This window comes from Phasianus colchicus, chromosome Z, assembly GCF_987193195.1.
Source record: "Phasianus colchicus chromosome Z, bPhaCol1.hap1.1, whole genome shotgun sequence".
Classification (NCBI taxonomy): Eukaryota; Metazoa; Chordata; class Aves; order Galliformes; family Phasianidae; genus Phasianus; species Phasianus colchicus.
This window is the reverse complement of record NC_143476.1, coordinates 62,085,670-62,110,457: the sequence shown is the minus strand read 5'-3', so window position 1 is coordinate 62,110,457 and position 24,788 is coordinate 62,085,670. Positions and strand designations below refer to the sequence as shown.

General features: G+C 37.1%; 1 long non-coding RNA gene and 1 pseudogene across 2 annotated transcripts in view; one reads left to right on the top strand and one right to left on the bottom strand.

Annotated features, from left to right (window-relative positions):
• Positions 1–24,788, bottom strand: part of LOC149913030 (uncharacterized) — a 345,134-nt gene that overhangs the window by 50,093 nt on the left and 270,253 nt on the right. For both annotated transcript variants that reach the window (XR_016462319.1, XR_016462320.1), the window contains exon 3: positions 9,610–9,682. This is a non-coding gene — a long non-coding RNA (uncharacterized LOC149913030). The remainder of the gene's footprint in view (positions 1–9,609; positions 9,683–24,788) is intronic.
• Positions 15,932–18,337, top strand: LOC149913031 (uncharacterized; annotated as a pseudogene).

Below are 24,788 nucleotides of genomic sequence, written 5' to 3'. Positions count from 1 at the left end.
TTGGGAACTTAGATGAAATTTCCTTCAAGTATCTGAGAAACTAAGATAGTCTCATTCAATTTCCTGTCACACATAATACAAAGATGATGTCTATCTCTTTCTTGCTCCTCATCTGTATATTAGTACCCCTCTTCATACTATCTTAGCATTTGTAATTTTCACATTAAAGAGATTTTAATTGTGGATTGCTGGAGTTCTGTGTCAGTTTGTAAGGTACTCCAAACTCTATAACTAAATTCTTATGAAAATTCAGTTTTGACCTTGATCGATCTTTCAGAAAATCTGATAACAAACATGAAAGACCCAGAAGTCGTCTCAAGATATTTCACATGCTAAAATTACTCAAAAATTACATAGTAATTTTCACTGTTTTGAAAGCTGAGTAGGAGCTGGATATGCTTTCAAGTGAAACATTTTAGGTGACTGACCCATTAAGGAGAACCAGGAGGAAGAAGCAAGTGCTAGCAGCTCCTTACCCCCTGCTGTGGGGGAGGGAGACACTAAACTGCTGAACTGACAACCTGTTTTCCAGGGAAGAAAGCTGCTTGATGGGGGCTTGGGTCTGGAATGTTGTGGAGAAACTACAAAATCTTGTCTTATTCTCGATTAAAACTTTTCTGTGAATGTGTGTGGTATTCCGTGTGGACAACGATAATACTGTAAGGAACAATATCAAAATATCAAAAGTGAATATAGAGCTTTAAATGTGATAATCAGGGATAGGGGCTCAGTTGGTATCCTCGGTCAATCTAGTGAAGAAAAGGAATACTGATATTTCAACAATTAGTTGTGCAGCTGGTGTAAGCAGCTGAGTTTTGGATTCTATGACCATGGGACTCTGAGGATCAACATCTGCTTGGGAAAAGATGTGATGCACTTCATTTTTGGGCAGAGGTATCTCTGTCAGGAGGATGGATGATCTGTTAAGTTTTCAACTTGGAACTACATGTGAAGGAGTACTAGCAGCCTTGTAAAGGAGTGATTGGTAGAACAGTAAGGCACCATTTTGGAAAACAAAACAAACAAGCCATAACAATAATAGCAAAAACCCCAAATAAATAAACAAAAGGAGAAGCAAAAACAAAAACAGAATCAGACCACTTCTGGGAAGTTAGCATACATGGTGTGTATCTCTAAAGTAAATAAACATTAGAAACTAGACATCTGAGTTACAGATGTCTTGATTTTGGTGGGATGAAGGAGGCATACTGGAATGGCGTGCTTGGCTGGGGTGCTGAAAAGGAGGCAGATAATCACATAAGAAGGGACAGGACAGGAGGACAGGAAGGTAGGTTTGCCCATTATTTGAGAGAGCAAATAGAATGCATGGAGTTCTGCCTGGAGATGGATGATGAGCTATCTAAGAGCTTATGGGTAAGGAATAAAAAGCAGGTCACTATAGATAAGGTAACACTAGGTGTCTACTCTAGACTCTCTGATCAGGAAGGACAAGCAGATGAGATGTTCTATAGAAACCCAGAAAGAGCCTCATGTTTAGGTGTTCTAGTCCTTGCAAAGATTTCATCTACCCCAATATTTGCTGGAATGACAGCACAGCGGGGCATAAAAAAAGCTCTGTTTTAAAAAATCCTGTGGGAAGAGGCCATGGATCAACAAACTGCAAACTACTCTGAAAACAATTCATTTTTTCCAGTATTTTCCTAACCAAGTAATACACTTGTAGTATAACCAGTCTAACTTCAATTAATGAAGATGATTGATTTCAATAGTTCATGCAAGACACTCAAAAATATAATTGTTCAAGCACTTTCAAAGCAGTGTCAAAGTGTTTTCTTAATAGGAAAAAAAATGGATTCACAACAATGATCACTAGATATATTGACTGACTAAAGAGAAATCCACAGAAATGTTGTGAATGAAGGAAATATATGCAAAATATGAAGCAAAATAAATGATAACCTTTAAAATATCAAGAGGGTATGTACTTTAGAGGAAGATGTATAATTAATGTAATTGTTTTAATCTTCCAGTATTCTTCTAGATGGAAAAACATATCATTGATTTTTACAGATGCAGTTAATAAATATTCTGACAGTCTCAGTTCAGCTAGACAGTCTATTTTCAAATTTCATACCTTCATAAAATGTCTTGTGGGAATGTACTGATTTCTTTGTGGTTGTTCTAGTGCTTTTCTGTGTTGAAACAATTTTATGAGGTCACAACTCAGTTCTCAAAGCATTTGAAGGATGCCTTCATTCATGAACATGCACATTAAGAAGCTAAAAGATATTTTAAGAACTTCTCATATCTTTGTATTCCATTACAATCCCATGGTTTGATCACTGTAGCAGTCCTCTTTTTATATTTGGGGCATAGCTTTTTCTGTTTATGGTGAAATCTCTAGATTTAGAATTTTAAAGCACTCAGCTACATTTATGAGGTACAGTATCTATCTGAATTAGCCATATGAAACTAATACAATTGTTTCTGTTCTGAGCAATTCAAAGCGCCATTTTGCTTCCTTCCACCAGAAGTTGGCAGTAGACCTGCAAATATACCAAACAAATATACCATTTGTTCACTATCTCCTAACATATATGGCTGGAACACAAGTTATATTTCTTTCTGGAATGTGGGACTATTGATGGATGTTGAGAAATCATGTATAAATTGACTAAATGCTGAAACCTTAACCCAGCAAAGATTTCAGATTCAGGAACTCAGAAGAGCAGCTGTGATCAATACCACTCTAAATATTTCTATTTTCTATTACTACAGACTTAATGAAAACTGAAAATTTTATTTCCATGGCCAGTAGTATGGTCTAAAGCATAAAGATTTGTAACTGTTATTTGGATTTCTTGCTTTCATATTTCTTATATATGCGTGTGTGTTCTTTTATTTAAATCTGATAGGAAATTTCAAAATAGAATCACTAACACTCATAACATTATACTGCTAGTTCATTCTGAATCACTTTAGTTTATTTCTTTGCTAATAAGTGTTTTTAAGAAATTTTTGAGGTATTATAGATGCAATTAATTTTTTACTTTTCTTCTTGCACTTCTTTTTTACTTTTTTCACATTGGAAATTGGAGAAAATGATTTCTTAAGAACATGTTAGCAGATGTCATCATCATTTCTACTGAAATCTAAATGAACATTTTTATCTGTTTGTCTCTCTATCTGAGAGATATACTTAACCCCTATCTGAATTAGGTTCAGGAAAAAGAAATGTTGCTTATCTTCTTTATGTTGTTATTGGTATTAATAAAATCAATCTCCAAAAGAGGTCTATTTCTGATTAAAAAAACTTGGATGTATCAAATAAACTCAAATGTATTAATATTGTCTATAGTTTACTTAAAATCTGAATATTGAATTTCATTTGAACCACATGATTATTCTAATGCACATTCTGTCAGAATAAAATCACAAGCATGCCAGTGACAGAAAAATAATTGGAATGTGCAAGTACAGATTTTTAACTTTGTAAAACATTCAAACTTAATTTTGAATATTCTTATGTAAATTAATGTGAGATAGAAACACAAAGTTGGGTACTTACATTTTCAGAGGAGCTCTTGAACACTTAATCACTAGTAAATAAGGAGGAAAAAATACCAGAGATCTCTCATAGCTATATTATTTAAGTATATGGTTGCTTGAATGTGTTAGGAACTTGTAGTCTCTTTCAGATATCTACCCAACAAACATGTTTCATTAAAAAAAAAAAAATTAAAAAAAAAAAAATATGGATAATGAAAGGTGTAGTTGGCAACATTTTGTTCTACTAAAAAGAAGTTTTTATAAAGGAAGCTGTGCTTGTCCCATGGGATAAGCACAGTATAGTAGACCACAGGTCTCTTTCAAAACTGCATGAATGCCTGTCTTCTTTGAAAAAGGCAGAATTACACCATTCTTCAATTTAATGAACATCTGTAGTGGACTGTGAGGCTGTTTGCCTAATGAGAGCTTCACTACTGTCTGGACTAATTATATGCCATATATTTCCATATTAGTGTGGAAGAAGGGGAGGTGAAAATTGTTTTGGCATTACCTCATGTTTATATAGCTTACCGTTTTATTTTTCTCACTGATATTCATAAGAACTGCAGAAGACCTGTAACAAATAAACTGAAATAATCTTTTTAAGCTTCAAGGAATAAAAACTCTCCTTCAGGTATTTTAGCAGACACAACTTCGGTGTCTCCATATGGAAGACAACATAATAAAGGAAAACATTTTAACTGCAGAGAAATGATCATTACAACTGTTTAGGGTAGCTACCAGCCTATTTTCTGGTATTCAGCAGTTTTCTCCCTTATAATTTCTGAATGGAAATTGGTTTTCCGTTTTTCCTTAGTTTTCATTGCTCACTGTTGCTCTTGCTCTCATGAAAATCTTTATTCTCTCTTAAATTGATAGATATACTAAAAATATATACTAAAATAAAATATTTTATTCTAAAAAAACTTTGCTTCTGCAGTTGTGGAATTCTGCAGCTGGTCGTTTTAGGCTCCTACCTGTGGTGTGCTTTCTGTTAACTATTACAATTACTAAAAGAGCTAAATCAAAGGCTATGAATGTTTCAGTTATGTGAACAGCTAAAGTCAAGCTCGTGGCATTGTTGGCAAATGTTACCTTTAATGGACTTTGATCATAAAGAAACTCAAAGCCTTAAAAGATTAATATAGCTATAAAAACTGCAGCTTCATCTTATCTTATCCTTAAGATTTTTTTTTTCCCCCCAGCAATTATATTTTTTATTCATGACAAAGTTTGAACTCACTCTCCAAATCCCACTACTGATAGAATGTTTTTATTTGTTATTGTGTATTAAGAACCTTCACGTCATTCATAAACAACCTAAAACATAGTTCAAAATTCAAGCAATAAAAAACCTGGAAGTATTGTATGGTGGAAGAGAAGCAGGTATAGTGTGGGAGGCTAAAGGAAGTTTCCTATCATAATTTGCCTTGGAAATATTCAATTTTGATGAAAATATCTAGACATTATTTATGGTTCTGCTCCAGTCTGAACAATTTTAGCAAAAGCATTAGGCATTGCAGACACACAAGGCTTTACATTCTAGAATACCCACAAACAACCCAGGCATTTTCCATAATTTACTTTTATGTGCTTCACTTTCAAATGAATTTTATGGGCTTAATGGAGATAATTAACTAGGAAATTATCATGGGGGAAAAAAAAAAAAAAAATCAGAGTTGACCTTTCCTGAGCTGCATCTTATCTGATAGATTTAGCTAGCAATGACTTTAATTGAATTTGTCAGCAACAAAAATATGTTTGCTAACAGCTGCTGACTTACATTTTGCAACTGTTATTATTATCTCAGATATATTTTTAAGCAGATGAAGAAAGAGTGGGAATCAAATGAAGTCAGCTACTACAGCAAGATGGGAACATGTCAGTGGAAAAGTAGTAGTACTCGTTTGTTTGTCTGTTTTTTAATAACTTCTATATTCACAGAAGTTGAAACAACTTTTTTGTCACTTGTTGAAAAAATCAGAAATTATAATACTTCACATAATGTGAATCAGTAATCAATAAATACTGAAATAAAGTGTTATTTCAGTAGTCTTCAAGGTATCGCCAAATAAATCTGCAAATCCTGACTACTGATTATCAATCCAACAAAGCTCCAGGCAAAGAAAGACTTATTTTTTTAGACACACATATTATTATTGATATTATTGTTGTTGTTTTTGTTGTTATTAATTTTTTATTCCTTGTGTAATGCATAGTAGAAGTAATATCTAAATTGAAAAAAAAAAAAACAAAAAAACAAATAAGATACTCTGAAACTTAAAATAAGATTAAGTAGATAGGGTTCTGAATTTATATATAAAAAAAAAGTATATTGAAAAATGAAAGAGATTTCCAAATAATTGTAATTCTCTCCTACTAAATAGTAATACTTTTGAACTGATTTTGTGAGAAGGGAATTTTAAACTATTTATTTATTTATTTATTATTTTGTTTATTTATTTTAAATTCCTTTCTCTAGAGTATTTTAGCATCACCAAACCATGTGTCCAAGAAAGGAATTATGAAGAAGGTCACTGTCTTCCAGCCCTTACCAATGAATTTTTGGAGAAGATACTAATAACAGTTTATTTCAAAATTTTTTTTTTTTCCCTCTCTTAGACAAATTTATGTGTAGCTCTTTTTCTGATGCTATTTCACCTAAATTCTTGCTGTAGAACTAAAGGAGGCTGCTCATATATTTCAATCATTGTTTAAAAGGTAAAAAAAAACCCTCTTCTTCAAGAAAGTGTATCACTTCTCATTAACCCAAGGGGACTGAGGGCATATGAAATTATCTCTAGCTCACATACCAAAATGAAATAAGTATCAGACCTTCTGGTTTTGAGATATTATTATTTTTCCTATAGTCACTAATAGAGAGAATTCTTCTGAATTTAACAAATAGTTAAGTATAACTCTGGTTATTATGATATTAAAGCACTACAGTTGTAACATCTGTATTTACGCTGTATTTGTATAATACAGAAATCTTCAGAGGCATTAAAATAGAAGTAACCCATCAGACATCTTAGTAGAAGACAACTTAATGGTTGTGCTAGTCTATGTGAAAGGATTCTATCAAGCAAGCAACTATGAAAGACAAAAGCTTTAGAGCAGAAATGTAAGGCCTCTTTATCCTTGAGGGGGTCTATAGTTACTCCCAATTTAGTATCATCTGCAAATTTACATAGTGCTTATTGGATTCTTGCATCTTTTATAAAAACATCAGAGAAAATGGGCTCCAGAATACAGTTCTTTGAAACCCCCCAAGTGACTGGTCTGTAATTACCAGGATCTTTTTTCTTGCCCATCTTGAAAACTGAGAAGTTAGCCAAGTCCCAGTCAACTGAGACATATCCAGATTCCCAAGGCCATTGGGGGAAAAAAAAAAAAAAAAAAGAGAGAGAGAGAGAGAAAGAGAAATCTCATGATGACATCTGAAAACTCTTATAGTGCTCTGGGATTAGCCCTATTAGGCTTACATGTATCCAGCTGAACCTGCAATTCCAACACAAGTTTGAATTTGGCTTTACATTTATATAATCACAGTCTTCCAGCTGATAACCTTGGGAGTCCCAGACCATCATTTGTTTTAAAGACAATATCTAAGAAGGCATTAAACATCTCTGCTTCTTCTAAGTCACTAATTATGAGGTGACTAAATTCATGTAATAGACCAGTGTTATCTCTGGTCCTTCCTTAGCTATTAACATATTTAAAAATCTTAATTCATTGTCCCCACAGCATTGGAAAGCTTCAACTTCTTTCATGTTAAAAGTTTTTTAAAGCATGAGACATCACAAAGAACAAATAGAGAAAAGCAGTAGAAATCTGATCCTGTTATTAGAAATTTAATTAATAATCCAAGTAGAAATTTGAGACTATTATCTTCTTGCTGCTTTACTAGAAAATGGCATACAAGCATTTGTGATGAATGAGAAATTATACAGAGTATTTGAGTTCATAATTAAAAAGAATCATCAATGTATTTCCATAATACACGTTATGTAACAGTCTCTGTCATGGTTTTATGATTTTTGGTTATCAGTATTCCACATCATAACAGCATGTAATGCACTGGGGGTTTGACTGTTGATGACAAGTTCCAGGTGCCTGTCCGGAGGAGAAGAACTACGTTCCCCAGGGGGCTTTGTGGTCAGAGAGGTGATGTAACTCCTGGCAAGGTCACCCAATACTCTCTTCTTCTCCTGCTCTTCTTCGCCTGCACTTCTCTGTCTGCTCTTCTCCTTCTGCTTTTCTTCATTGGCTCAACTGGACTGCACTTCTCACCTCAGTGTTGTGGTGAGGCCTATCCACCTTTCGCACACACTCTCTCTCTCATTATATTTTGCTAATACTATATTTAGTAAATTAGTTTGTTTCATCTCAGATTGTTGCCACTGTTTTCAATTATTTTGGGGTCCCCTGTTTCCCCTTTCCAGAGGCGTGGATCTGCGGATCCCTCTGCCCCACTAGTCACAGAACCGGGCTGAATCAGCCTGTAAATTGTTGACAGTCTCTATAATAAAAAAATTATCTACTGCATAGACACTTCCATAGAATCATTGGATGGCTTGGGTTGGAAAGAATCTTAAGTATAACTTAGTTCCAACTGCACTGCAATGGCTAGAGTTGTCACTGGGTTGCCCAGGGCTCCATCTAACCAGGTCTTGAATGCTTCGAGGGATGGGGCATTCATAACTACTCTGGATAATCTGTTGCAGGGCCTCATCACCCTCTGAGTGAAAAATTTCCTTCAAACATCTAATCTAAATCACCCTTCTTTCAGTTTAAAAGCATTCTCCCACTCCCAGTCATGTAGTCATGAATCCATGTAAAAAGTAACTCTCCCTCCTTTTTTTTTAATCTCCCTTCAAGTACTGGAAGGCTGCAATGAGGTCTTCTTGAATCCTCTTTTTTAGGCTGAACAAGTCCAGAATCCATGCTGTATATGGTCTTAGCTTTGTAATTGATATACATGATATAAAGCCCACTACTATTTCCTTAGAAGATGAAATAGCATACACCTTTAGTCTTCTTACTAACTAGAACCATGAAAGGTATATTCTTTTTGTTATTTAAATTCTGGAACATAGTTCTTTTTCATACAACATGGATGTATATCTAAAGTTCTCAATCTATTATTGTAGCTTTATTTAAAAAAAAAAAAAAAAGCTATATTATTAATAGATTGTTAAGTGCAAACAAAAAAAGAATAACAAAAACAACAAAACAAAAGAAAAAACAAAAAAACAATAACATAGAATAGTGTCTAGCTTAACAAAAGCCATATGATTTCTCTCTGAAAGATCAAGATCTGTATTTCTTAGTACTCAAGTTCCAGTAGTAACATTATCTCTCAGTCTGTAGCAAAATAAGTGTGATACAGTATGGCTGATAGGGTAAACTGTTGGAGAGAAGAAAAAAACAAAACAAACAAACAAAAAAAACACTATTGAAATGAACAGTCTTAATTATCTGAATTGTGGTTTGCAGTCACTTGACAAATATTAATCAGAACTGTTCTAACATCTAGAATTACATTACTTGTTCTCTCCACCGAGAGTCAAAAAGTAAAAGAATTAAAAGAAATCTCTTACAGAAAACACGCTTGTTCAAATTTCTAGTGTCATTCTATAGTGGTAGTGGTGAGGTGCAGTAGGGAAGGGAGGTAGAGAAGCAGAGTCTTGGAGAAAAAAAAGGTAGGTAGTAGAAAAATAGATCATTGAAATTTGAAAAACTTTCAATATCAAACATTTCTGAATTATGTAAGCCCTTCAAAACTAACTACAGTTACCATCCTTATTTTGAGAAATATTGAAGCCTAGGATTTCTGGAAGTAGGTATTGGACACTGATCAATCAACAGAACTGTTCATAGTAAATAAGGCTAATCTGTAAATGTAGAATAAATCTGATATTTCTACTGTTTCAACTTCTTACACATCAGATCTATTGTACACTTTCAATCCTGGGTTTTCCAAGAGGGCCAAGAAGACATTTCTAAAGTTTTGTTACATAGACACTAGCACTGAAGGATAAAATTCTAGCAATTAAATCTGAAATTATGCTTTAACTGATAAAAGTATAAACTTACCACTTCACCACAGTGTCCTTATAGCACAGTCAGTGACTGGAGGATGAAAAGTGACAGACTCTTCAAGTTTTCCCTGAAAAAAAAAAAAAAAAAAAAAAAGTTTAATTTACATACCACATTAATACCAATAGATCTTGGAGAGTTAATGAGCTAATAAAACAGGAGTAGTTTCTAGAATAATACTGATGTGAAGAGAATAGATCATAAAGTAATTTATAATATATTCAATGGTATAAATATCATATTTTCTGATTATAGTGTTCATGCAACAACAATTGTGAATTTAACCACAGTGCCTTAAATATGAACACTTTCTTGCTATGCCACTGTACTTTTTTTAAGTACTATTCAGTATAGAAATCTAGCTTAACATCCATATAATTGCTATTAGCACAGTAAGTACAAAAATGCTACCAAAACCTGCAGTACTTGAGCAGACAGAATGTTCATCTGTAAGTTACTTTTTATGAAACTGCAGTTTTTGAAAACAAAATGGTAGCCTTGCCAATTCTACAACTATTTTTTGTGTTTTTGCCAAGCAAATGTAAATCTCTATTACATGGAGGTACATTCTAACTTATTTGACAGTTTCTCACTAGAAGTCAGGCTAATAGATCTATAAACTGCCTAAACTATAACTGACAAAATTGTCAGATACACACTGAATGCAAGAATCAACTTTACAGCAGGTATTTGAATGCCACTGTAGGAAGATACAAAAAGATACCCTTCCTTTCAGTTGTGCATATCTTCATACTTTGCTTTTGAATGCTAGGGGTTTATTTGTCCCCCAGCTCCATTCCACATTTCTTGGAATTCATATTATTTGTAGCATGGACGAAAAAGATAATTGTTTATTGACAATGGTATTGCTATCAAGGAAAAGTTTTTCTTCTTTTGTTGTCCTCCTTTGGATACTCTCAAATAGTCCTTTTTATATCGTGGCACATAATTTTTTTCTGCAAATGTACTTAGTATGTATTTGATTCTTCAGATCAGTTATAAAATCATCAGAGAAAACTTGCTTCAGGAATAGAACCTTTTGGAACACCACTACTGACTGCCAGCCTGATGTAACTCAAATTATTATTCATCAGCTTATCAGATCAACCTTGTTTGACATTGGTGTTTACCCTTTAAATTATGTTTATGTCTAGCTGCATGTTGGAATTTTTGTTCATAAGGATACTGTGAGAAACAGCATCAAAAGCTTGACTGAAATCCAAAAAGATAAGATCAAATATATTCCCTTGGTCAGTGGGATGGTTAATATTGTCATAAAAGGAAATTAAGCTCATTGAACAGGACTTTCCCATGTGATTTCAATGGCTATGACCAACAACTGCATTTTCTTTCGAGTGCTTTTCAGTAACTCCCAGAATAATCATCTCCACAATATTTTAGAAGCTGAAATGACACTGAAAAGCCAGTAATTACCACTCTCTTCTTTCTAGGCATCCTTGAAAACTGGGACAACATTTATTAGTTTCCAGTCAACTGAGATCACTCCAAATTCCCTAGACCACTGAATAAAAATGAGAGGGGTCTCACGTTAACATCATCCAGCATTTTGAGCACTCTAGAATGAATACCATCTGTCTCCATGCACTCAGCTGAAGTAGTAATACTGCACATGTTCAGAATTATTTTATCACATGATAATAATCTAGACAATCCTTGGTCATAAGTAAGAGTAGTGGAAATTGTCTAAATGAAGTTCAGTGAGGATTTGACACTATTTTCCATGAAATCCTCACAGATAAATTGTTTCAGTACAGGCTGGTGGGAGCAGACAGCGAAGCGGATTGAAAGCTGTCTGAAAAATCCATCCAGAAAGTAGCATTAAGGGGCAGGAAGTCCAGCAAGAGATAATCTTCATTTATGCTGTAGATGTTGAAGGAGAGTGTACCCTCAGTAAATTGATGATGACACAAAATTGGGGGGAGAGGCTGATGCACAGTCTTTCTGCTCATTAAGTTCAACCCAGAGAAGTCCTAAGTCCTGCACCTGGGGAGGAATATCCCTGTGCAGAAATCTATTCTGGTCCCCAGTCTGCTAGAAAGCAGTTTTGCAGTAAGGATCCGAGCTATACATGAGAGAACTGAATATGAGATGGGAATGAGTTCTTGCTGCAAAGAAGATCAGTAGATTCCTGGGCTGCATTAGGGGAAGTGTCATGAACATGTCAAGGCAGATGACCCTTTTCCCACTGCCAGTAAGGCCCCACATCGGGTACTGTATCCTTTTTTCCTCCTTCCTCTCCAGTACAAGAGAGATATGGCTGTACTCAAGAGAGTCCAACATAGAGCCATAAAGATGATAAAGAGGTTGGCTCTCATAAAGAAACTTTGGGAGAACTAGGACTGTTTAGCCTAGGGAATAGAAGGCTAGGAATGGATTTCATCAAAGCAGATAAATAAGCACATAAAGGAAGGGTGGAAAAAAAAAGAAAAAAAAAAAAGGCAGAGCAAGGCTTTTTCAGATGTGTTGAGTAAGAGGCCAAAGTAATGGGCAATAAGTGACACAGGACATCTCTCTGAACATAAGGAATTACTTTTTTTAGTTTTGGGGTAACTGAGCACTGGCACAGATGTGTGGATTCTCTAAATATACTGAAATGTCATCAGGACACAAATGTGGGTTATCTGCTATGTGTCACTTTGAGCAAGGGAATTGTACAATAATCAACTTAAGCCATTCTGTTTAGCACAGATGATATTCATGACACTGAATGTGATCATTCATGACATTAAGAATTTGTTGTTTTCTTTTTTTGTCAACTGCCTAGCCACACTGCAATTTAAAATCATCTTTCTACTTTATTTATCTTACTGGTGACGTGAAGCCAAAATACTCCTAATTATTCCAGAAAAAAATGCTAGCAAAGAAATGGCAATAAATAGCAAATCATAGAATCATAGAATCACTCAGGTTGGAAAAGACCTTAAAGATCATCGAGTCCAACCATGACTTAACCATACTACCCTAACAACACTCCACTAAATCATGTCCCTGAGCACCATATCCAAATAGATTTTAAACATATCCAGGGATGGTGACTCAACCACCTCCCTGACATCCAATTTAAACTTTCCCTCCTTGAGCCTAAAACTATTCACTCTTGTCCTATCACTATCTACCTGAGTAAAAAGCTGATTCCCTTCCTGTTTATAATCCCCTTTTAAATACTGGAAGGCTGCAATGAGGTCTCCTCACAGCTTTCTCCAGCTGAATAAGCCCAGCTTCCTCAGCCTGTCTTCGTAGGGGAGGTGTTCCACCCCTCTGATAATCTTTATGGCCCTCCTCTGGAAACTCTCCAACAGCTCCACAACTTTTCTGTACTAGGGACTCCAGACTGGGATGGAGTACTCCAGATGGGGCCTCATAGGGGCAATGTAGAGAGAGAGAATCACCTACCTGTCCCTACTGGCCACCCCTCTGCTGGTTAAGCTCAGGATAGTATTGGCCTTCTGAGCTTCAAGAGCACACCGCTGGCTTGTATTAAGTTTTTTACCCACCAGGACCCCCAGTCCTTCTCAGCAGGGCTGCTCTCAAGGAGTTATTCTCCCATTCTACATATGTATCTGGGATTACTCCAAAGAAAGTGCAAAAAATTGCATTTTACTATGCTGAACCTCATTAGGTATACATGGACCCACCTTTCAAGTTTGTTGAAGTTCCTCTGAATGGCATCCCTTCCTGCTAATGTTTCAACTGCACCACTAAGCTTGGTGTCATCAGCAAACTAGCTGAGGGGGCACTTGAGCCCATCATCAATGTAATTGATGAAGATGCTGAAGAGAATCAATTACAAGACAGACCCCTGATGCCATGAAGGCAGGAAAAAAAAAGGAGGAATTAAAGAGGGATCAACAACCGTGAGGGAAGGTTTTCTGGCAACAGATTCCTCATGAAGAAAAAGAGATTTCTGACATGAGAAGCCTCATGACCTGCCTCTCTCCCTCCCAGACTTGCTCTGCACTCTATCTGCATCCATCAGATTCCTCACTACGGAATTCCTGCATGCTGATGGACTCTCCTGGGCCTGCAACCTGAGTCCTGCTGCTTCCTCCCGGATTGGCTCTGTGACTTCTTCCTGCTACCTGCTTGCTGCCCAAAGCTGGCCACACTGCTGCTACTCTCCCACGCTGCTGCTTTTGCCTCAGACCTTTGAAACAGTGTGCAACAGGACCGCTGCTGGATCTTGGTAGCGACTATCCCCACTTCATGCTATTCTTACTTTTTCCCTATCTTTTCTATTGCCCTCCTTCCCTTCCCCATCTCCCTGACTAGGCTTTATAATAAACTGGTTGGTCTAACATTTGAACCGTTGTTTCTTAATCTCACGCCAGGTATACAGATATTAAAAGGAATCTCATCTCCCTCCTATAAATTGGAGCGAGACAGTGATGCTGCTTGTCACTAGCATAGACCTGAACATGTAATGCCATTCACCACAACCCTCTGCTTATTGCCTTCCAAGCAATTTCTTATTGACCGTTTACCCCTCAAATCCAAATCTGTCCAATTTAGAGACAAGGATGTGGTGGGGGACCATGTCAAAGGCCTTACATAAGTCCGAGTAGATGACACTGGTTGCCTTCTCTTTGTCCATCAATGTTGTCATTCCATCGCTGAAAGCTACCAGATAGGTTAGTCATGACCTACCCTTGGTAAAAACATGCTGGCTGTCTTGGAGGCAAAGTGTGTCACTATGGACTAATAAATCCTCAGTTATACCATCACTAAGCAGTGCTTACTGAAACAAAAAAAGTATTTTTGCAAACTTCAAGATTTTAAAATCTGATTTTTCTCCTTTCCCATCAGGAAAATAAATTGTGAGGTATTTTCATAAGATTAAATCTGTTTTGTTCAGAGAGAAATCGCACCCTAGAAAACAGAAAGTAAAGAAGATTGAGCATTTTGTCACAAAAACACTGTAATGGAATATAGACTGGCAAGTCTCTGACAGTGTTTAAGCTCTCTGTTAAGAGAGCGTAATAAAAGAGGAAAGAAGTTTCTCTTTCAGAGAATGTTTAAAGTTTAGAATTAAATAAGTAAAAGCTTCAAGGAACATAGAACTGCCTGCAATAGTTATCTTTCCAACTAATAGTTAAAATCAAAATTTCCAAGTGAACTAGAATCTTAGTCTCTTGGATTCTCAGATTGTATCAAAACAAATCTAAATTAATGTATCAAAATGCTGATGGAAATGTACTCAGACTAGCAAAGAAACAGGATGTGAAGTCTTCTTTAAGAAAACTGCTTATATTTCTATTGCATTGTTTTGCAGGATTATTTTAATCCTTAATATTATTATCGTAATTATTATTATATTGTTTACAGTGTGAATTATGATTCTCACAGTCTTGTCATTTAGAGTTCCTTCCCTTTTCCATGTCTGGGAGCAAATAGAAGAGAAAGTCACCCAGAACTGACAATTTTTATTCCAGTTCACTTCTCACTCACTTTATATGAATGTGCTGACAGAAATGCAAGATTGTCTGAAAACATCCAACTGAATATTAATTTTTGTAACAAGATCCAGGATTTATTAATCCTAACAGTATGAATGTATAGTGGTGAATTGTCTTCCTTGTCTCTTCTTCCACACTGACAAGAGATCCCCCTTCCTCGCATTCTTAAGTTTAACTTCTAGATCTGATTAGTTCTTCAATCTGTATTCACTAGATTAAAAGTTTCATCTTTGTGAACTTTAAAACACTTATGTGATTTTAACTATTATACAAGAGGTAACATTGTTACTTCAAAGTGCTATCCTGTCATCTGTAAGTAAATCTATAATCTGCTCATGGAATTAAATAATTCCATAAAGGAATAATTAATTAAATATACTTCTTGTTTCTTGCTCTTGTCTAACAGTAAAAATCATTTTGGGACATTAACCATATTTATCATTTAGGTATTCCTTATTATAAGTTGTATACTTTTTTTCAGTGGATCATAATTTGCAGGAAAAAAAAAAAAATACAAGACACGTGACTAGTTATTCTAATTTTCTCTGAAAGCAGGAGAAGTTAAATCTCCTGTTTTTCTATATCTCAAATAAATAAAATCACTCTTTTCCTAGACGTAGTGCTGTAAAAGTACTTGCAATTTTTTTATTAAAAAAAATATATATATATATTTTTTTTAAAAAAAAGGAACTAGATAGCATGCTGCTAACCGTGGATGTAGAACTGGCTGCAGGATTGAGTCCAGAGAGTGGTGATCAATGGCTCAATGTCTAGATGAAGGGAGATCAGTGACAAATGAGGTACACCAGGGATCATTGCTGGGACAAATGTTCTTTAATATCTCCATGAATGACATTGACAATGGACTTGAGTGCACCCTCAGCACGTGTGCAGATGACAACATGCTGTGGGGAGTGGTTGTGTCACGGAATTAACTAGATCAGTTTATGCCCGTGACAGGGGGCAGTAGGCCCCTGCCCTCCCCACCCCCCACCTGGGCCCACAAAATGGGAAGGAAGGGGGAAAAGGAAAAAAACAGCGGCAACAATCTATGGAGGTAAACTTATTTTACTAACTATGATATCGGAATATAAAATAATACAATATAATACAATCTAATTGAAATTGAGACTAATAAATCAAATAAGATATGAGAGAGAGTTCCCGAGACCGAGTCAAACCTGAAAAAGCTTGGAATGGCTAGGAAAGCACCCTCCAGCACCCACTGCCAGGCAGTAAGAGACCGCCCCCCCCGGAAGGGTCAGATCCCGTGACTTCCGCAAGTCACGTATCCCGTACAGGGATAGGTACGTAGAATTAGAGCATTAACACTTCCAGTACATGATGTTTTGATGTGGAATATTGAAAATCAAATAAGCAAAAACCAAAACCATGACAGGTTGACACACCAGAGGGATGGGATGCCATCCAGAGGAAGCCAGACAGGCTTGAGCAGTAGGGCCAGGTGAACCTCGTGAGGTTTATCAAGTCCAAGTGCAAGGTCTTGCACCTGAGTAGAGCCAACATCTACTGCCAATACAAGCCAGGAGATTAAAGGATTGAGGATAGCCGTGTTGAAAAGAATCTGGGGTACTGCTGGATGGGAAGCTGAACATGCATCAGTAATGTGTCCTCATAGCCTAGGAAACCAACAGTATCCTGGGATACATGAAAAGAAGAGTGACCAACAGGTTATAGAATCATAGAATCATAGAATCACCAAGGTTGGAAAAGACCCACAGGATCACCCAGTCCAATCATCCACCCATCACAGAATCACAGAATTACCAAGGTTGGAAAAGACCTTCAAGATCATCCAGTCCAACCACCCATCTATCACCAATAGTACTCACTAAACCATGTCCCTCAACATAAAATCCAAACGTTCCTTGAACACATCCACAATCGATGACTTCACTACTTCCCTAGGCAGCCCCTTCCAGTGCCTGACCACTCTTTCAGAGAAGTAGTATTTCCTAATGTCCAGCCTGAATCTCCCCTGGCACAGCTTGAAGCCATTCCCTCTAGTCCTATGTCCTATCACCAGTTACACGAGAGAAGAGGCCAAACCCCAGCCTCCCTTCACGTATAGAGTGCAATAAGGTCTCCCCTGAGCCTCCTCTCTTCCAGACTGAACAATCCCAACTCCTTCAGCTGCACCTAGTAAGACTTGTGCTCTAGACCCCTCACCAGCTTTTCTGCCCTTCTTTGAACCCACTCCAGGGCCTCAATGTCTTTTTTGCAACGAGGGGCCCAAAACTGGACACAGTACTCAAGGTGTGTCCTCACCAGTGCTTAGTACAGGGGGATGATTACTCCCCTGTTCCTGCTGGCAACACCATTTCTAATGCAAGCCAGGATGCCACTGGCCTTCTCACCCACCTGGGCACACTGCTCGCCCATGTTCAGCAGGGTATCAATCAATACCCCCAGGTCCATTTTCTCTACACAGTCTTCCAGCCACTCTGCCCCAAGCCTGTAGCGTTGCCTGGGGTTGTTGTGCCAAAGTGCAAGACTTGGCATTTGGTCTTGTTGAACCTCATCCCATTGGCTTCAGCTCATATATCCAGCCTGTCCAGATTCCTCTGCAGGGCCTCACTACCCCCAGGCAGATCGACACTTCTAGCCAACATGTCGTCATCTGCAAACTTATTGAGGGTGAACTTAATGCCATCATCTACGTCATCAGTAAAGATACTGAAGAGGACAAGCCTCAGAACCGACCCCTTGGGAACACCCCTCGTGACTGGTCGCCAGCTGGATTTAGCTCCATTCACCACCACTCTCTGGGCCTGGCCCTCCAGCCAGTTCCTTACCCAGCCAAGAGTGTACCCGTCCAAGCCACAGGTTGCCAGCTTCTGCAGGAGAATACTGTGGGAGACAGTGTCAAAGGCTTTGATGAAGTCTAGGTAGACTACATCAACAGTCTTTCCCTTATCCACCAGATGGGTCACTAGATCATAGAAGGAGATCAGGTTGGTCAAGCAGAACCTGCCCTTCGTGAATCCATGCAGGCTAGGCCTGATCCCCCAGTTGTCCCGCATATGCTGTGTGATCCCACTCAAAACAATTTGTTCCATAAACTTCCCTGGAACCGAGGTCAGGCTAACAGGCCTGTGGTTCCCCTGTCCTTCTTACAACCCTTCTTGTAGATGGGAGTCACACTGGCAAGCCTTCCATCTTCTGGGACCTCACTAGTTAACAAGGAGCACTGATGATGATGGAAAACGGCTTGACTATTACCTCCGCCAGTTCCCTCAGCACTCTGGGGTGAATCTCATCTGGCCCCCTGGACTTGTGGCAAGCCAGTTGGAGTATTAGGTCTTTGATTGTGTCCTCCTTAACTGTGGGAGGTTTTGTCTGCTCCCTGGCCAAGACTACCAGGTCAGAGAGTGGAGTACCCTGAGGACAACTGGTCTGATTTTTAAAGACAGATGTAAGAAGGCATTCAGAACATCTGCCTTTTCCTGATCCTCAGTGGTCACCAGGTCAAGGGAGGTGATTCTGTCCCTCTACTGTGTACAGGTGAAGCCTCATCTGGAGTTCTGCATCCAGATGTAGATTTCTCAGAACATGAGAGCCAGACTTGTTAGAGTGGGTCCGGAGGAGGGCCACAAAAATGATCCAAAAGATGGAATACCTATCCTATGAGGATAGGCTGAAAGAGCTCTCGCTATTTGGCCTGGAGAAGAGAAGGCTCTGAGATGACCAGAGAGCAACCTTTCAATATCTAAAGAGGAGCAACAGAAAGAAGGGGACAGGCTCTTTTGCAGGCTCAGCGGTGATAGAACAAGGGGAGTCTCAAGCTTAAAAAAGGGAAATTTATGTTAGATATAAAGAAAAAGTCTTTTACAATGAGGGTGATGAGGCACTGGAAGTTTTCCAGAGCTATGGTGGATGCTCCATCTCTGGAGACTTTCAAGGTGAGGCTGAATCATGCATGGGCAACCTGATCTAGCTGTGGATGTCCCTTTTCATTGCAGGGCAAATGGACTAGATGACCTTTAAATATCTCTTCCAATTCTAAGGGTTCTATGATTCTATGATTCTTCATACAAGTTCCTGGTCATAAATGTTTATACCACTTTTATCTTAAATAAAAATATTGGATACTTCCTTGTCTTCTAACTAAGTGCCATATCATGAATATCTCAGTGGTTCTTTATCAAAATTCTATTTTTAAAAATGTCAGTCAAATGACAATTTTACTGAACAACTGATGATTTTTTTTGTTTTATTTTTTAGAAGGTTTTTTTTTTTACACAAAATTTGAATTTAAAATTGAAAAATTCTATTTTGCTTCCAGTATAATAAGGTGAGAAAATTAGCACTTTCAATACAAATTATTTTTTGTCAAACTCCATTTTTTTGAACCGCTGCCTAACAGCACTGCTCAGACTTATGTTTCAAAAATTTGGAGTCTTCAGAAATTGCAGTGTTAGTTGCCAGTCACTAATAAGAAATTAAATACTTTGAATAGGAAATAATTGTATTTTTTGTGGTCTGGTTATATTTTGGAATTTAAATTATGACATGAATACAAATACTGTATATTCCAAAGTTGAATTCAGTTTTAGTCAATATTTCTAATTATGTTTCACAGTTATATAGCAGTGCAAAATGCCTTATGGAACCAGAAAATATACCTTTTGGACCTTATCTGAGCAGAGTACACTGCACTGCAATCCAAAACAAAAACCGAACAGTAAATAAAACAGAGCTCAACCCCATAAGCCCATCTTGAATTATACAGCGTTTTAAGGAACAACCAAAACCCCTTAGAGCTTTTATTATTATTAGAGACACAATGAGTAAACTGGAAAGATCTGAAATTCAGCTTTGAAAGAGCTTTGAGACCACTGATTCTGTGTGTTGCTGTCTCTAACTCATTGAGGAACAGCCTATTTTTTGAAATGATGTCTCTGCAATTTTTTTTCCTCATTAAAAGTAAAGAACTGTAAAGAGTAAGCTAATTGTATTACTGTATGTAAAGTACTAAGTTAAGATGAACTTGCAATGTCTTCAAATGTGTTACAGACATAGTCTTTATATAAAACAGAAGTGTTTCAATATCAGATACATTTTTCAGTCATATCTGAAACATAAATAATAGAAACATGCAAATAATGAAGGATATATGTTGTTAGGATCAGAGGCAGAATGAAACTATTCAATTTACTACCCCACAAATTTCTTCATGATTTAGCATTGTGTACATTTCAGAGTGTGAGTCTATATATATACTAAACTATATGTTTAGTATTTTCTTTGTGTATATACAAAAATAAAGACATTTGTTTTTTTTCAGGTTGCCTAACCAATCATCATATCACAGAGACCTCAGTAATGTGAAAGAGTTACTCTGAAACTAATGCATCCCATTTTATTACACTGGCCCAAACACTTCCTGCATCAAAATTTAAATTGTATTAAATTGAATATCACAGCAAAATAAAACTTGTTTATCCTTATCACACGGTATTACAAACTCTGGAGAGAAAAGAGAGAAAAGACACAGACCATGGCCACTGGCTGCATGTGGATTTTGGAGACAGACTGTGGATTTTGTACAGACTATGGAGACTATTCTGTACTGCTAGACTGTGTGTGACCACAGACATAATTTATCTTGGGTTCTTCACTAGCAAAAGAGAATGACAGTCTTCTGCTAAGCCATGAGAATGCCACATAAATAAATTAATTGAGGAAAACTGAGAAAGTGTGTGAATCTGTATGAATGTTACTCATTTCAATTTGATTTCATTGAGGTTAATTTTTTTAAAGTTGTCCCTTTGTTTCATTTAGCAAAAATTGACATCTATGGTATAACTTCATGCCTAAGTATGCAAAGTTAATAGTTACCAGAGGAAAGAGACTATGTTCTCTTTCAGTGTGCTCCACCCTTTTCACTGTCACTCCTCTGTCGTGAATAAGTGAATAAGACAGCTCAGCACTGACATTTAAAAAGGCTCTAATTTTCTGCAGGTTTACCTCTCTGATAAAAGTTTGATGTCCTTTTCATTAGCACAGGGAAATGGATAGAACACTGTCATTTGAGACTTTGTGTGTGTGTGTGTGTGTGTGTGTGTGTGTGTGTGTGTGTGTGTGTGTGTGTGTGTGTGTGTGTGTGTGTAACCTAATACACTGGTTTGGGGCTAGAATCAACTTTCTTCACAGTAGTAGTATGGCCCTGTGTTTCAGATTTAGGATAAAAACAATGTTGATAGCATTATTTTAGTGGTTATTGAGCAGTGATCAATGCTTCTTATATTGCTCTGCCAGCAAGTAAGCTGGGGGTGCACAAGAGGATGGAAAGTGCCAGAACAATTGAGACAAACAGACTAAAGGGATATTCCACACCATATGGCATCTTGCTGAACAATAAAGTTGGGAGGAAGTTGGCTGCTCCTTGTTGCTTGGAGACTGCCTTGGCATCAGTTGGTGGATGGTGAGAAGTTGCATTGCGCATCATGCTGTCAGGACAAATTAGATTCTTTTTTTTTTTTTTTTTTCCTTCTCCCCCCAGTGAATATCATAGAACAGTGTGATTGTGAATATGGCTATGCAGTAGGGTAGACGGTCCTACAACAACTTACCCTTCATGAAAAAGAAACCACTTAGGTGCTCTAGGAAAAAATAAATAAACAAATAAATACACATTTACACCAAAATAAATAAATAGATAAATAAATAATAAAATGTAGAGAGAAGAAAAAAGAATCAAGTAATTCTGAAATTCTTACAGATCTCTAAGTATATGCCAAGTCAGTAAAAATTGGTGTCATGCTGAGATATCCAGGCTGGATTTGAATAACATAATTTACATGGTGAATGCTGTATAATTGCATAAGCATAACACAGTAACATGGCCTATATCCAGAAAAAAAGAAAAAATCAAAAAGTAGGAAACCTCAAAAAACATAAGAATTGAAAAAAATGAGAATTTATTTTTCATTATAAGCAAGATAAGGAGGTTAGAATTTTCCAGAATAGAAATACTTAAACTGAATGAGAATAATTTACAGAGACAAGGCTCAACATATCTGCTACTTCACCAAAAAAATAAAATAGAAAGACAGTATTATACTTCAGTGTATATCTAGAATTGTACATTCATGATTATTCTGCTTTCTGAAGAATTAAAAAAATGTGATCTTTATTGAGATTTTTTTTTCTTTAATGAAAATATCCTACTGTCAAAAATTGTTTGTTTGCTAAGAATGTTCTCCTCACTAACACAGTGTTCACCATCAACAATATCTGATAATCAGTCTCAAGATGTTTGAGTACACAGTAAGGATTTGGTCACATCTTTAGAAAGATGGTGAACAATAAAGGCTATTGCTCAAAGAAATATACATATATATATCACAGTGTTCTTTATTTATCCATTTGCTTTTATTCAAGAAAGAATATGAGACTTTACCTCTGAAGGCTGACCTTCAAATGGAGGAAAAATTAACCATCCCAAAAAATAAAGTTACAAATAATTGTATAAAACCCAGGAATTTTAACATGAAGTAAATCTGTGGATAGATTCATCTCATTCTGTCCACTTATAGAATAAGAATACAAAGTTCTGCAAAAATTCTAGACAATCCAGAGGTAAAAAGAAATTTGGTCCAAACTGACAAATCCATGACAGTATTTCTCATTTCTAGAGATTGTAAGAAAGGAGTTGTAATTTAGACATGCAAGAAGTACACTAAAACAGGTTATTATTATTATTATTATTTTCCTATAAAATGTGTTTTATAGGATATACTGCCTTTCAAGTACGTTTTCCTGATTATTTTCCTGATTCAATTAATCTGTTTAGTCCAGGTTATTCAAGATCACTTTTGTTTCAATCTAGAAAATAGCCAGAAGATCATCAAAAGAAGAGCTGTAGTTGTATTTTAAGATGTAGGGATGACCTATTCAGAATTTTAACTTGCTTGATCTCATTATCACTAAGAAATCTCAATACAATTATCTCTCTGAGGGTATGCCACAGGCAGGCAGCTTTCCAGGAATTACTTTAAAGTCAAGTAGATCAGCGCTTCTCCCCCTGTAAATCCATTCTCAGTAGTGCTGCTATTTAGAGGCACAGCAATGAAGAATAATATCAAGGAACATGGCATTGCCCCAGTGGGAATGTAGTAGCACAGGAAGCAAAACAGAAGGGTTTTAGGCTATTAGGTAGAAATTTAAGTTCTAGTAAACAAGCCCCTGTGGACAGATAAAGTGAAAACATGTTTAACCCTTTTGCACCTATTACAATGACATCAGAGCTGTTTTACCTTGCATTTGAGAAGGTTTGCTGATTTCTATTCCTATGCTGCGCAAAACTCAAGCTATAAAAATAACCACAGAACAAAATTAGTATGAAATCGTTCTCCTCTATGAAATAGAAGTTCCTGACAGACATATCTGGTTAAAAATCTATCTTCCTGAATAGTCTTTTGATAGAGAATGAACAAAATGACATCTTCCATATGATAGGGCCAGTTTGGATTGAAAACAACTGCTTTTATCAGAGTAAATTCAAATTATTTCACTCTCAGATCTTGAAGCAAAGATCCACATTGGAGTGGAGTGGAGTGGAACTGCGAATACAAACATGACTGTCATCTCTCCATGGCTAAGGGATCAGTATGTGCTCCTGCACACCTCTGAGCACACTAAGCTAGTTGTGTCTGATTAACTGAGGCAGCTGGGAATGGAAGAGCCCATCTCTGTTAGACTGTAAGGGGCCAGGCCTAAGTGGAAATCAGCAACAGGGATTTTTACATAATGTTAAAGTCTGAGACAGTCCTTAAAACCTGACTAGGTGCAGACCTTCGTCCCACAATTACCCTAGACACATGTGGGCCTTGCTAGGGCTTTTCCCACATCCTGTTGCAGCTGCAGGACTGGGCCTATCCTCAGCTGGGCCTTCCAGGGGCTGTGCCTCAAAGGGAGAGCCCATCCTGCCTAGAACATCAGTGAAATCCAGCTCTCTCCCAGAAGTGTTATCCTTCCAAAGCACCTTCTAGTGCTCCAAGATATGGGCAGGGGGCAGGTCCCACAGCCTGACCACGGAGATGGGATCTCTAACATTGTCAGAGGCTGACCTTACAGCTACCCTGGCCCTACTGATCTGCAGTTCCCCAGAAAGCTATTACAGGATCATCCCCAAAGCCAGATTCCAATGGGCTCACCCAAGGCTGTGCCAGTGTCTTCCTCAGTGACTTCCCTAAATGCAAGGTGCAAGTATGGGAAAAGAAACGTTTTTGCATAACAATAAAATGTTATGTCTGTAAAGGTCCAAAGAGGCACCACTAAGCTCTGATAGAAGATAAATTTCTGCTTGCAGAAATGAAGTCCTGACTTTTTTGAGTAACATAAGGAGATGTACTGGTACAAAGCAGTTCTGTGGTTTGAATGTTAACCAGAGGGGAGAAATTATTGCAGCATACCATAATGGATAAGAACTAAATGAAAATGAGAGGAGAATAGAGAGGGTTTAACCAAGCAATAAACAAGAGTAGGATGTTTGCTGAAGAAATTAGAAGTATCAGATAGGCTGTGAACCCTGGAGTACTTGACCAATGGGGAACAGGGGAGGCATTTTGTGCTGGGTAGTAGGAAATGCTATTTGTGTTTCTCTACTCCCGGCACCCTTTTTTTTCTTAAGGTGGCTCACTACTACAAAAGCATAAAATAAATTGTGATTCATAA